General features: G+C 37.8%; 1 pseudogene; it reads right to left on the reverse strand.

The window, feature by feature from the left end:
• Positions 1–12,480: 12,480 nt before the first annotated feature.
• Positions 12,481–14,732, reverse strand: LOC122019435 (annotated as a pseudogene).
• Positions 14,733–15,421: the final 689 nt, after the last annotated feature.

Below are 15,421 nucleotides of genomic sequence, written 5' to 3' on the forward strand. Positions count from 1 at the left end.
TGAGGGCCCACTCTCCAAGGTAGTACCTCTAGAGCTATGGCATCTATATGTACTAATGCAAGCTGATGCTGACCAATCTCATCATATGAGCTAAGGGAGTGGATGTACCCTGGGTCATATCGACTCCTATGGTCGAAAATATGGAAGTCAAAATGTGATAGTAGGGAATATGAACCTATTGCATAGTGATGAGACTGGATGCATGGATGATGAAACATGTGTAATGCAATGTCGATATCTAAGTGCTGACATAGTGCATACAGGAAAAAGGAGTGGGAAGGATGCATCATCGCAACATTGTGAGATGTAATGGGAAAAATGTAGGTGGTCAGAACTTGATACAGGACATGTCTTGAACCTTGAGAGAGAGAGAGAGAGAGAGAGACCTGAAGTCAATTACTGTGGGTACTCTCTCCTCCCTAAAGAAATATATATATATAATATCCAATGTAATATGGGAGTAGGGTTCACCAAATGAGAAATTCCTACTAGGGTAACGGAAAAAAGGGCAGGCAAACCTTCTAAATCCTAAGCTATCATACAATAGAGTGGGGGGAGAACCTAAAGTCCTTCCCACCTACTCTAGTGGAGTATGTCAAGTCATCAATCTTAACTAGATTGTTATAAAACTGGACACATAAGTCTAAGTTTACTGAATGACTACAGTAAACTAACCTACCTAACTAATAATAGTCTATCACCTCAATAATAGGAGCACAATATCTGGTAAAAAATGATCTACTTAGAAACCTAGATTTTAATACAATATATGATCGCTCTACAAAATATAGCCTAAGTCGCTCAGTAGGAAATCTAGCATTGGTAGAGGGGATACTGCTCGAACTAGGCTAGGATGGAATAATATTTTGTCATTTCCTAATGTAGTTTATACATGCAGATATTAAAAAAACCATATAAATAAAGAAAATAACTATATAGATCGAGTTAGAGGATACCTAGGAGGTATTGTTGGAAATCTTAGAAGAAAATGTGGAGAAAAGGTGGAAAAACCCAGTTGGAAGGCACCTTGAAGTGATAAGTTTCGCGAATAGAGAAGCTCTGTTCGTTGTAAAAATCAGAGTTGAAGACGCCTTCAGCTTGATGGAAGGCACCTTCCAAGTGTTATTGAGGGTGCTTTTAAGCACATTAAAGGCGTCTTCAATTAGTTAGGTAGGAGTTTTCCCATCCTTTTGAGGGCGCCTTCGATTGTATAGCCTTACCTTCGATTGTTTTTTTTTAAATTCAAGTTTAAATGTTTAGTTATATATTTTTTATTTTAAGTTTTAATTTTTATTTAAAATTTTAATTAAATTTGAGTTAAGTCTTAATTTTATGTTTTAAATTAATTTTAAAGTTAATTTTAAGTTTAAGTTTTAAGTTAATTTTAAAGTTAACTTTAAGTTTAAGTTAATTTTAAAGCTAATTTTAATTTTAAGTTTGAAGTTAATTTTAAGTTAAATTTATAGCTAATTTAATTTAACTTATTTTGTTTTATTTTATTTTTTAAAAATTAATTTAGTTTATTTTAATTTATTATTAATTTAATTTAACTTAATATTCATCTTACCCGATCTATATTTTTAATCAGGGAATCCTATAATTTCGTGAGATGAGTTAAGTTGAATTTCATGATTTGGTTTAACTTGTGTTATATTCAAGTTTAGCTTTGAATTCAATAAATAGACATTTTTTGGATAAACGTCTAAGTTGTGGTGAGTCACCTGGACATCATGTAACGCTCCGACCCAGGCGGGCCCTAACTGGACTGAACCGAGAGCGCCGCCAGAATTGTCCATCGGGTTGACGACTAGCTCCAAAGACCACCGGAGGTCCTTTCAGTGTGCTTTGTCCTCACTCGCACGCACCCTGGAAAACTTCCCAAGAAGTCACCCATCCTTAGATTTCTCCAAGCCAAGCATGCTTAACTTTGGAATTCTTAAGTTTGGGCTTCCGAAAAGGAAAGTGCACCTTGGTGATACAGATAGTATCATCTAACCTTTTAAGCCATACTTAACCAGAATCTTAGAACCGGGGTATTACAATCACCCCCACTTTAAAACACAACGTCCTCGTTGTGTAACCACAAATCGATAAATCCCATAATCTCCCTCGCTAGGTGGTACCCTGGGTGCTCCTATCACAGGCGCACTCACGGTCACAAGGTCACTCTGATACCATCTATAATGCCCCAGCCCGGGCGAGCCCTAACCGGACTGAACTGGGAACGCCGCCATAATTGCCCATCGAGTTGATGACTAGCTCCACAGACCACTGGAGGTCCTTTCAGCATGCTTTGTCCTCACTCGCACGCACCTTGGAAAACTTCCCAGGAGGTCACCCATCCTTAGATTTCTCCATGTCAAGCACGCTTAATTTTGGAATTCTTAAGTTTGGATTTCTGAAAAGGAATGTGCACCTTGGTGATATAGATAGTACTATCTAACCTTTTAAGTCATACTTAACTAGAATCTTAGAACCGGGGTATTACACATCATTAGAGTAACCATGCCTTCAAAAAATTTTAAATAGTTTTGTCCACTAAACTTAGTACAACATTTTAGTCTAACTAATTAGGATTAGTAAGGGGTAGCTTCAGTTAGTTCCACTAAGCTAAATACACCAGGTCAAAGTCATATATTCCTAGACATGCATAAGACAGAACTTCCCTAACATATTATCATCCAAAACTTCTCAGTATCGTTTATCAAGTTAAACTTTTATCCTTATTTATACTAGTCCTAATTACTCAGCCATGTATAATATTGTTTTAGAGGTGCCAACTAATTTAGAGTCTCCCCCTGAATTATTGAAATTTTGGTTTAGGTTTTAGGTTTGTGTCGATTTGCTTTATAGTTATAATAGACTTGGTTATAGTTTGAGCTTAGATTAATTTTATATTTATTTAATTTAGCTTTAGTTTTTTATTCATTTATTTAATTTTATTATTTAGGTTTAAATTTAGTTTTGAAGGTTTAATTTTTGAGATTAAGGGTGAGTTATTTGGTTTATTTTGATTTAAGTAGTATATTGTATTTTTAGGTACATAGTACTGATTGAGTTCTGCTTGCATGGTTAGGCACATTTTCAGAACCCAAGCTTTGATTTGATTTTTATTTTGAGTGACTAGAGATATAAGGGCTTTGCTATTCGAGCTAGACTTGTATCCAAGTTTGGACTTATTGTACATAGCTCTTTGTGATCTAAGTATCATATCAAGGTACTTGAATCTAGTTGTGAATTTTACCAGAAGTTGTCTTAGTTCAACTACTTCGCCTCTCAATTTGGAATTGTCCTTCTCAAGTTTTGTAACTTGAGTTGGGATTTCAGCTTGAATCAACTCGGTCATTGAGATTAATTTTGGTTGTTCATTAAGTATTTTATTTTTTATACTTAGTTCATTTATCTGATTTTCAGAACTAGTTAATTTCCTATGTAAATGTGCAATTATTTTAAAAAAGTCATGGCTCGATTCAGGTTCAGACCCTTCTTCTGATTCACTTTCCGATTCTGGTATGTATGCCATAAACACGAGGTAGTTGGTGTGCTTTCACTACAAGAAAAATACTCATAGACAACGATTTTCCACTAGTGTCTATGACAAAATTGATCGGTGTCTATGAAGGCGCTGCAAAAGGTCTAACATTTTAGACACCAATTTGTACTTGGTGTAGTATCACTTAATGACACCAATTTCTGAATCGGTTATTAACCAGTGTAGTATAACTTAATGACATCGTTTTCAGCAACGGTGTAACACTGATGTAATATCTATTAATAACATCAGTTTTGACAACGATTTTTTATCAATGTAATATTAACGGCATAGATTCCAGCAATGGTGTAAGACCAATTTAATATCAGTTAATAACACCGGTTTCGGTAATGATTTTCTACATATGTAATATTAACACACTGGTTTCAGTAGCGGTGGAAGACTAATGTAATATCATATAATGACACCAGTTTGTGCAGCAATTAAAAATCAATATAGTATTGGTTAATGACACTAATTTCAGAAGCGATGAAAAGTCAGTATTATCACTTAACGACAACGTTTCAAAACCAATGTCATTGAAGCTAAAACTGTTATAATAACACTTATTTTTGTTGGTGTAATCGACTTCTAAGGTTTTAATATCCGACAAATATGTTAAGTATGTTTAATGGAGCTTAATCATGTGAAGTCCTAGTTGCAAGCTAGGCAAGGAAAATCTCGGTAGATCGTGGAAGCCAGGTGGATTCGACAAATATATTTAAGTATGTTTAATGGCTTGATCATGGGAAGTCCTAGTTGCAGGCTAGGCAAGAGAAATCTCGGTAGATCATGGAAGCCAGGTGGATTTGATAGGTTTAGAGGACATGATCCTTGGGTAGTCGAATACTGAGTAGGCAAAGGAAATCTCAGTAAATCGTGAAAGCCAGGTGGATTCGATGGGTCTGGAGGACCTGATCCCTAGCTAGCTGAATACTGAGTCTTGGTGAGTGAAGCCAAGTGGAGAAAACCCTAGGGGGTGGTAACCTTAGGTTCTGGTGAGTGAAGACAGATGGAGAAAATCTAAGGGGGAGATAACCTTAGGTAACGAGAAGTCTTGGAGCAGTCAACTCCAAGCAAGGTTGATCGGATGGTTTCCGGTCGACCGAACCAGCGGATCTAAGTAAATCTAAGTTTAGGTTTATCATAGTACTATGTATTATTATTATTGCTGTTGGCTAATATAGTATTGTAGGAAAAGTCTTAGTAGATCAGGCAATCAAACACTGAGCAGGCAAAGTCCAAACATGTCTGGTGGAGTACTAATGTTTGACAGGTAAATTGAGGTATACAACTGGAGGAGCGACAGTGAGGTCGTGTTCCTGAAAGGAACAATCTAAAGTCGCTGATCTAACTAAAGAAACTGGGAAGGTTTCCAAGTTGAGATCAAGACAATTCTACTGTATAATACTACTCATGCATCAAATATAATATTACTGTTCTATCCTCTATTTTGTAGGATTATATGTCTAAGACTGTTTTTCAGATCTGGCCTGATCAGTCGATCGAACGCAAGGATCGGTCAATCAAAATAGGTTGACTTAGACCAGATTAGAATCGAACAGAACACAACTTCCGATCTAAGCTTGATCAGTCGACCGAACAAGCTGATCGGTCGACCGAACCTTGATGACTCAGCACAGATCAAATCGAGCCGAAGAAAAGAAGGAAGATTGTCTAATCGGTCGACCGAACTAGGGGATCGGTGGACCGAATAACAAAGTCATTAATGGTGCATTAATGAAGAATCTCGATGAACGGGGAAAGATCACCGTTCGATCGATCGAACAATGGGATTGGTCGACCAAACCATTAAACATCATTAATGCCTGAGGAACAGATCTCAGCAAAGAAGGTAGGGAGTGGGTTGGTCGACCGAACCCAAGGATCGGTCGATCAAACGTTGACCATTCTTATAAAAAGAGCTTGAGGTCTGAGGCTCAGCAACAAATCCATTCACTAGCTAATCTCTGTGCAAAGCTGCTCATACTGCTGCTCTGTGCTTCGTCTTCAAGCAAGCTACTACTTCAATTAAGTGTCGACCAAGCTTCATCTTTCATCTACTATTAGTATAATTTTATATTTCTTGCATTGTACTTAATTTCAAGTAAGATAGTATGTTGTTACTATCTTACTCATTTCATTATACAAATTGCTTCTTTCTGGAGGTTTCAAAAATAAGAGTTTTAATGGATTATCTAACGATGCAGTCAAGGATCACAGACTTTGGAGTATGAGTCGACGTAGGCTCCGAACCAAGTAACCGAAACTGTTCTTTACTTTCCGCTGCACTACTTTGATTTAAATGTTGAAAAAGAAAGGATTTTTAAACGCGGGATTTTCACCCCCCCCCCTATCGCACTCTTTCGATCCAACAAATTTTTTCCTGCTATTTGTAAATTATGATGGATCAAGAGTATGAAATTGATCTGATTCCCAATAGTACAAAATTAAGTTAACATTATAAATTCACCAAACAAATCACAAATAAAAACTCACTGATGTATTTAAACACACCAAGTTAATATCCACCAATGTAACCAACATATAAATATTTTTCTTGCAACATAAAAAACTAATAGATATTGTAGCGATACACATCAAGTCAATATCCAAAGATTATATTCCATGAAATGCATGCATCCTCTAAAGCTTTCAAAAATCAAGCACCTTTCCTACTCAAATGTAATCTAGCATGCATTCAGCCCACTCGAACCACATTTCATCAATTTCAACTATAGAGTACTTGAGATTTATAAACAGTAAAAATACATAAATAATATATTAGTAAAACCAAGTACTAATCACTTTGCAAAGAGAAATTTTGAATGTACCAGTTGACCTTAGTGCTTGAATTACTAAAAGATTATCGATTAAGTATTTTCTTTAATTTGATACTAAAGCATTATTGGAAAATTCAACCAATTTTCCTTAGGGCATAACTAGTAGGGCAACTACATATTAGTAAAACAACAAGATTCATCTGCAAACATACAAATTTTTGCTCAAACTCTTTCTCATCACACACACAGTCACAAAGTAAGAATTGTCCAACTGGATCATGACTAATTGATTACTACCAAAATAGTACATAGTAGGGAAACCCCAAGAAATACTCAAAGTCCAACAAAATTCAGCAGATACTAATAACTTTACAAAAAGATACTAATGAGTAAGTTTTCAAATCAAAAATACAAAATGGAAGATATTGTATTATTACCATTGATGGAAGTGAATCCTTATGACGAAATCCAAAATTTTCAATTAAAATTTTCATATATCGTATGATATAAAAATCACATTACTCCGCATTTGGTTATCGAGGATTCTATGTTAGAAAATAAATTTTTAAATAACTCCTTCGAGGATAGTGAAATAGTTGCTAATCACAAGGATATACCTTAACAACTTCCCATGTTGGTTATTTCCAATCTTGCACTTAAATGATTGTTAGCTTCATGGATCTCAATTTTTTTTCTCTTAGTCTCTTTGATTTAACCTAAAAAACCCAAAACTCACCAATGCTGGGTTAATCAAGCCAATATGATTTTTCTCTCTTGGTGCATCATTCCATACATCTCCCCTCTCCATATGCATCATTTGCGTGTGTCAGTCTATAGATCCCTAGAGTTGTGCTCTTCTCTCTCTGCGTGCATTATGCAACAAATCTCTCCTCTCTCAAGTGGCATCATTCTATAGAGATTTCAAGCCAATATGGTGACATTTCTTCCTTTGATTTAACCCAAAATATTCAACACTCACCAATGCCCTAACATGGTTATCAAGCCAATATGTTTTTTTTTTCTCTCTTGGTGCATCATTTCATGGATCTCCCCTCTCCATGTGCATCATTTGCATGTGTCATTCTATAGTTCCCAAGTGTTGTGCTCTTCTCTCTCTACGCACATTATGCAACAAATCTCTCCTCTCAAGGTGCATCATTCTATAGAGATTTCAAGACGAATGAGTTATCTTCTCTCTGTGTCATTCTAGGGATCTAATGTTTAGCTCGATCCGCTTCTCTCTTCGTGTGTGTCATCCATGAACCTCAAGTCAAATTAGTCCTCGCTCTACATATGCCATTTTACACACATCTCAAGATATATCTATCCCCTTTATGTGCGTGTCATTTCGCAAACATATCAATTAAATATCTTTGTAATGAGTATATTGAAATAGCTTCAATGTTAAGGAGTTCAGTTTAAATATGTAAAGGGTTATTTGTAACATCCCCTATTCATTAGTAATATATAAAGGTAGAGATAACTATCTAGAGGAATCTTAATTGTTCCTTCTGTTGGAACAATCCCAATGATCCGTGCGACTATGTGTTTTGGAGTTTGGGTAAAGGATTTAAGTTAGGTTCACCCTTGTATTTGATATATGTATGTGAGTGTGTAGGTTTACAGGACACACATGTGACTCAGGTTGACGGCTTTGGGTACCAGTCGACTGGTGTAGTCGACTGGAAGCGAACATAATGCTTCTGTTCGTTCGGTCAGTGTGGAGCAGTCGACTGCTAGTTTTAGCAGTCGACTGATATCTAGCCGCTGGGATGTAACGGTCGAATTTCCACAAAGGGCAGTCGACTGCTAATTTTAACAGTCGACTGGCAGGCGGGGTTTTCAACCCACGACCTATATAACCAAAGCTTGGGAGCTTGGTTATAGTTGACGAAATTGGACTTGGTTAAAATCTAATTAGTAGTTTTTTGTGCTCAAGAGATCTTTGTGTGTCAAGAAGTCTTGGTTGAAGTTGTGGTGAGGTTTCTCCACCCACAAAGAGGTTGAGCTAGCCGGAGTTTATCGGGGACTAATCCACAGACGGATTAAGGGATCGTCCACCTTACGGACACGCCGTGGGGTAGGAGCAAGTTATCTCCGAACCATATAAACGAACGTGTTAGCGGTTTGCATCTCTTCCTTTGTATTTAAGTTTCATATTTGTATTCGTGGTTGTATTCTTTGTTTTCCGCTGTGCACTAACGAATACGTAGGAAGCGATTGATTTAGGAGTGTCGTCTATCCAACCCCCCTTCAAGCCGGCCACCGATCACCTACAAGTCAAATTAGTCCGAGGTCGCTCTCCATCGAACTAATCACCGAGGAAGCTACGAAGATGACCGGCTTGATTAATCCGCCGAAGTATGAAGGAGGAAGCTTATGGGACATCACCTTTTGGATGGTGAAGATGAAGAACTTCTTCGAGACGGATTGAGATACAATGATGGTGGTGGAAGAGCCATTTGAAGTCCCGAATGATAAGAAAGGGAAGAAGCTTCGACCACGACATTGGACGGAGGAGAAAACCACACGGGCAAAGGCAATATCTATTTTGATTGATATTTTGCCTAATGATGTGATAAGTCGTGTAGGTGAATACGAGAACACTCACGAATTGTGGAGCAAAGTGAAGAAAGTTCTAGGAGAAGAACTTTTGCCTACACAAGAAGAGGAAGAGCCCAAGGAGATGGGTTTAATAGCTCAAGAAGAGGAGGTGGAGCAACCGGAAGTTGAGCCATGCTCAACATCCGAGGAGGAGAAGGATGAAGAAAGGCCATCCACTAGTATGGATGAGGAGACATCCTCAAAGGTTGAAGAAGAAGAAGAAGAAGAAATCTTGGAAGAAGTCAACCTAGCAAGCACCTCCACCGAAGTCAAGTCAGAGGACCACATAATATACTTCGGGTGCAATGAAAGGGGGCACTACAAGAGTAGATGTCCTATGGGTAAGAAGAAGGTATCTCCTAAACTCAATTCAATTCATTTTGAATCTAATTTGAGTAGGAAGAAGAAGGAGAAAAAGCACATAGTGTGCTTCACGTGTGGTGAGCGGGGTCATTACCACACCAAATGCCCAAAGAAGAAAGAGATAAAAAAGTTGGTGCATTTGAAGAAGGAGGAGAAGAAGTGGAGGAAGAATGGAGGCTCATGTCAAGGGGGAGCTCCAAAGGTAAAGGGTAAGGTAAACCCTAATTTAAATTTGAAGTCAAAGTTAAATTCCTCCATGCATGCTAGGAATAATTGCTATTATTTACCCATGCAAAATTTTGGTTTCACATATCATGATAGAAGTAGGGCTAATATAGATCAAAACCCTAAGGTATCTATGCATGAAAAATTTAGAAATGGTAGACCTAAGGAAACCTAAGGCATTAATCCCAAGAAGGGGAGACACATGCCTAGAAAGGGTAGGTCTAGGAATGTCCATGGTGGGCATGTTGACTCTAGGTTTAGGAACCTAGAAAGGGAAAATCAAGTTTTGAAGGCAAAACTTGATAAGTTGGAGAAAACTCTAGAAAGATTCCACGTTGGATCTAAGGGTTTAGGTATGGTGTTGGGTAGCCAAAGGCCCAACAATGATAGATCGGGTTTGGGATACCGATCTAGTGTCTCCAATGCTAAGGGAAAGTTTTATACTAGGGTTGCATATGACTATAGTAAGGAGAAATTAACCAAGGACAAGGTGTCCAAGGTTAAGAAAGTTAGGTTTGTAGGCCAAGTGTCATCGGAGGTGCATTGATGTAGCCTAGCCATTGTGGATGAGTCACCTAGGGAGGTGACTAAGGCTAAGAGCTCTAGGGGGAGCTCAAAGAGTCAATTTGGGACCCATGGCCAATGGATCTCAAGTGGGTTTTACTTGGGAGTCTAGGTTAGGTCATAGAATGTGCCAAGTGATTTGGAGACGGACTTGAGTCTCAAACCTAGGGAATTGGCACACATGAGTTGTGTTTCATGCTTGGAAAATCTGACATTGGGGTCATATAGCATGATAATTGATTTTGGATGTATAGATGCCATATAAACCAATGCTAGGAATGCATTGTGAGTTAGTATGGGCAAATACATCAAGAGGAAGCCAAAACTAGGACTTTAGGTCAAGGTTCAATTGATCCATTTAGTTAGTTTTGGGTTTTATGTCAATCTTGGGAATGGTGATAGATACATTTTTGAATATTTTTTTCCTGAGTAGACATGGATAAAACAGACCTCTCCATAAAATTTAGAAATTTTTGGATGTCTTTGGAATTATTGGCGCATTTCTGAAATTGGGTTCAAAATGTAGAATGGGCTGAAACAGTGTGCCGGTCGACTGGTACAGTTACCAGTCGACTGGTAACAGTGAAAATCAAGCACAGAATGGTTCTGTGTGTTGTTTCGATAAGGGCAGTCGACTGATACCAGTCTGAAATTTTTTTCAGCATTGGTTTGTGACGGGGTCAACTCATTGAGGTGTATGAGATCCATGGGGGATAAATACACGAGTTTAGAGTCAATTTAGTGACAAGTTTTCAACAATTGGGACATTGTTTGAGAACTTTTTGGATGTTAGGCAAAGGGAGAGAAGTGAGGTTTAGTTGGGAAAACCTTAGTGTCTTTTCGTAGGGGGAGTCTTGTGATAGGTCCTTAAATACTCATGTTAATTCCTATCTCATTGGGGAGCATAGGTGTAGGGTGAGCCTTGGGATAGGTTCTTAAAAATCCATATGGGAAAATTCCTAACTCAATGGGGAGCATAGGTGTAGGGGGAGCCTTGGGATAGGTTCAAATGCATGTTGCATTATTTTTCATTCGGCAGTGTAAGTCCAAGTGTGTAGCCTTGGCAACGTAAGTCCATTCGGTGGTGTAAGTCCAAGTGTTTAGCCTTGGCAACGTAAGTCCATTCTTTTTAGCATATTGTTTTGCTATTATGTTTTCCCTAACTTAAACGTATTGCCAAACATCAAAAAGGGTGAGATTGTTGGAGCAATCCCAATGGTCTGTGCGACCATGTGTTTTGGTGTTTGGGCAAAGGGTTTAAGTTAGGTTCACCGATATGTGTATGTGAGTGTGCACGTTTACAAGATACACATGTGACTCAGGTTGACGGCTTTGGGTCCGGTGAAGGATGACATTGGGGACGAACCGCGGGCTTGTACGCATCCCAGGGACCGTGGACAAGGCAGCGAGGACAAGGGCCGAGGGAAGCGACTTCAAGACATACGCGAAGGATGGCATTGGGACGAGCCATGGGCTTGTATGCATCCGAGGGACGAGAGCCAAAAAGGAAGTAGACTTGAAGGCAACAGGTCAAAGCTGCGAAGGAAGCGTCAAATGAGTCGTAAGGGTGAGGGTCTGAGTGCTGAGTGAATTATACTCGGGTACCAGTCGATTGATGGTTCCATCAATCGACTGTTGTAGTCAACTGGGCAGTCGACTGGAAACGAACAGAATGCTTCTGTTCGTTCGGTCAATGTGGAGCAGTCGACTGCTAATTTTAGCAGTCGACTAGTATCGAGCCGTTGGGATGTAACGGTCGAATTCCCACAGAGGGCAGTCGACTGCTAATTTTAGCAGTCGACTGGCAGGTGGAGTTTTCAACCCGCGACCTATATAACCAAAGCTTGGGAGCTTGGTTATAGTTGACGAAATTAGACTTGGTTAAAATCTAATTAGTAGTTTTTTATGCTCAAGAGATCTTTGTGTGTCAAGAAGTCTTGGTTGAAGTTGTGGTGAGGTTTCTTTACCCACAAGGAGGTTGAGCTAGCCGGAGTTTGTCGGGAACTAATCCACCGACGGATTAAAGGATCGTCTACCTTACGGATACGCCGTTGGGTAGAAGGAAATTATCTCTGAACCACATAAACGAACGTGTTAGCGGTTTACATCTCTTCCTTTGTATTTAGGTTTCATATTTGTATTCGTGGTTGTATTTTTTGTTTTCCACTATGCACTAACGAATGCGTAGGAAATGATCGATTTGGGGGTACCGTCTATCCAATCCCCATTCAAACTGGCCACCGATCACCCTACACCCTCAACAAATACTAATGGCATGAAATTATTTTCGTTAACCACGGATGGCTATGAAAAATCATAAAAATATAAATCCTCACTTAATTGATAGAGAAAACAAAAGCATAGTACAATTGAATGAATAGAATACTCTTTGGATTTCAAATGCATCATTCATACTTGAACAAATTCAACAAATGTAATACGAGTTGAGTGTATATTATCACTGAGGAGTCGAAGATGAGAAACCTGAATAAAAAAGTTAAAAAAGAGAGAGATTAACTCACTATCACTGTGACATATATCATAATTATTCAAAATGCCAAATTAGTGGTAGTAGACCGACCTCACCACAGCATTGCTCAAAGAAAGTTTTGACATCTGTTTGAGTTACCTAAAACAAAAGATACAAGTATGATCATGGAAAGAATATTTTGATGGATTTGGATGAAAATACTTTTAAGTTATTCATATAATATTGTAGGAGAAAACAAAAAAATATGGATACAAAACTAAAGGAAGACACCAATCAACCTTTTTGTCAATATTTGTGTAGTAAGCATTCCTGATAACCATGTCATTTTCATCCTTAGACTGCTTGGTACCACAAGAGTTAGTAATATTCAAGAAAATTAAATGGAATAAAATACATATGAAGACTAGTAAAGGTTTAGACAAAAAATAAAAAAGACCAACTCACTTTAGGAAGAAACTTTTGATTCACGGGTATGATCGCAGTCTTTGAGGGTAAGACTTTCACCGAAGAGCAACCAATCACAGCCCCATCAAGGTTTAAAGCTTTCATCGCACCATCTAATAGCAAATATCTATTGTTTTCACATCACTCTATGAAAAGGACTAAAATTTAGGGACTCACCCTCATCTGAAAACTCTACAAAGGTAAACCGCAAAATTGAATGGGATCACCACAAATACGACAATCAACTACCTAAAAAAATACCAAATTTACAATAGTCAAAGAAAAATGTGGTACAACAATCATTTAAATGGATAGGTCAACAATGTAGGCAAACACGCAAGCTAAGTGATATAAACTAAAAATTATAGTTTTAACTAATAACTAAATTTACAGAAGACACTCCGTTCCCTTTTTAACATCAATCAAATCATTCATCTTGCTTATTTCTTCATCTTTGCCTATGCTTTTCACTATCAAAAACTCACAGTCGGATCCCTATCTTCTCTCTTGCTATTTGGAATCAAACCTGTTAAGAAATTCACTCCATTGAACCACAGTCTTCTACTTTTATTATTTCTCCCTATTTGAGTTATCATCTATCGTATACTACTATCATTTATGCATATATTAGATTGCTTGATACATAAGTTTAAATTTTAAGAACCTAAAACATTTAAGGTTATTGATTGAAATTTTTCGACTTTCAAATCTTTTTTTTTTTTTTAATTTACAATAACCAAATAGCACCAGATCAGCTTTAACTTGGAGGCTGAATAAATTGCAAGTTACTGAATACAAAGAAGAATTAGAATTGCGCGAAAATCCATTATTGAAAGCTACTAGTGTGTTTTAGCATCTAGGAAATGCTAACAATGCAACTAGAAGGATATGACATCAATCGAAAATAGAATTAACAACAAAATTTTCTCTAAATTTACTCACATTCTGATCAAGATCAGATACATAAATAGTACACCTAATGCTACGCTCGTTCTTAGCTCTTCGAGCACTATCAGTCATCCTCCTCCGACCCTAAGGATAGCCATTTCTCTACTGGAAAACAAACATAATAGCATTTCCATCACAAAAAATGTCCAAACGTTGTTTTGAAAAAAAGGAACTAATAGAAATGAAAATCCACCAAGAGCAGAGATAATAGGAGAGTACGAATAAACTTATGAAATTCTATCTAATATATTTTTACATTAATTCTTAAAGGTGAAGTGCTACAGTTGAAAACCCACTAAAAAATTAGTGATTTTTAATAGGTTAAACCTAAAACCATGACAGACAAAATAGTCATTCATAGTGTACAAAATAAATAATGAGTTGAACATAAAATCAAGGCAAAGAGGAGGGAAATTACTTGGCAATTAAGCTGATAATTCGACGATCCACCGCCGCTTGAGTCCCCACTGTTACCACCATTGCTAATGGGCCCATCTCCATAAGAACCACAGAATGCCACAAAAATGGGCGCATCGGCAGAAAGTTGACTGTTGGGTTTCTAAGTGTTGCCGGCGGCAGAAGGGAAGACCGTATAATTCGAATGGAAGAACTCCTCGGCGGCCGGATTTAGATTGGAAATCAAATCAACAAGCTTTCGCACGTCGCTATGGTATACCTCCGACGCCTCCATCTGGCAGTGGTAAACCTCCGATGCCTCAGGTTGGTAGCGAATGAACTGATCATCCGCCCCAACCACCTTGTCCGCCACCGCAACCATTAATTTTATTCATAAAAAAAACTAAAACACGAATGAGAAATCGATCGCAAGCCTACACCAATTAGAAGGCGGCAGTGGGCGGGGGTCGAAGGTGTCACACGACGATAGAAGTATAGGTGGGAAAATTTATTTTTTTTTTGTTATTTAACACCACTTTTAACAACACTTTTTACTATATGGTTTAGTAGATAGGACAAGGAAATATCATAGACATCGGATTTTAAAAAATACTATTAAATTCAGTGTGTATTATCGAAAAAGGGGACTCATATACACTGGTTAAAAAAAAATCGATGTATATGAACAAAAATATGTGCTCATAGACATCATTTTTTGAAAAAAATGATTTAAAATACTCAAAGACACCGAAAATTGCTTAAAACTATTGTTGTTCCATAGGTATCTTTGAGCATTTTTCTTGTAGTGTTTGGTTCGTTGATGTCCATTCCGAGGATGATTCATCCTAGGTTGTCTTGAGGGCTTTCTTCTTTTTGAGATTAGGGAAGTCATGCTTGTAGTGTCCCTTCTTATTGTATCCAAAGTATATCACATTTGCCTTGTTGTTGGATGTGGACTTGATCTTCTACAAATCTTTTTTGGTAAAGTCCTTCTTTCTCCTAGTGAACATCTTTCTTACCAGGTTCACAGGATGTTCTTCATCGTCTGAGTTTGGGTTACACTCACCTTCT

The sequence above is a fragment of the Zingiber officinale genome, chromosome 9A, assembly GCF_018446385.1.
Source record: "Zingiber officinale cultivar Zhangliang chromosome 9A, Zo_v1.1, whole genome shotgun sequence".
NCBI lineage: Eukaryota > Viridiplantae > Streptophyta > Magnoliopsida > Zingiberales > Zingiberaceae > Zingiber > Zingiber officinale.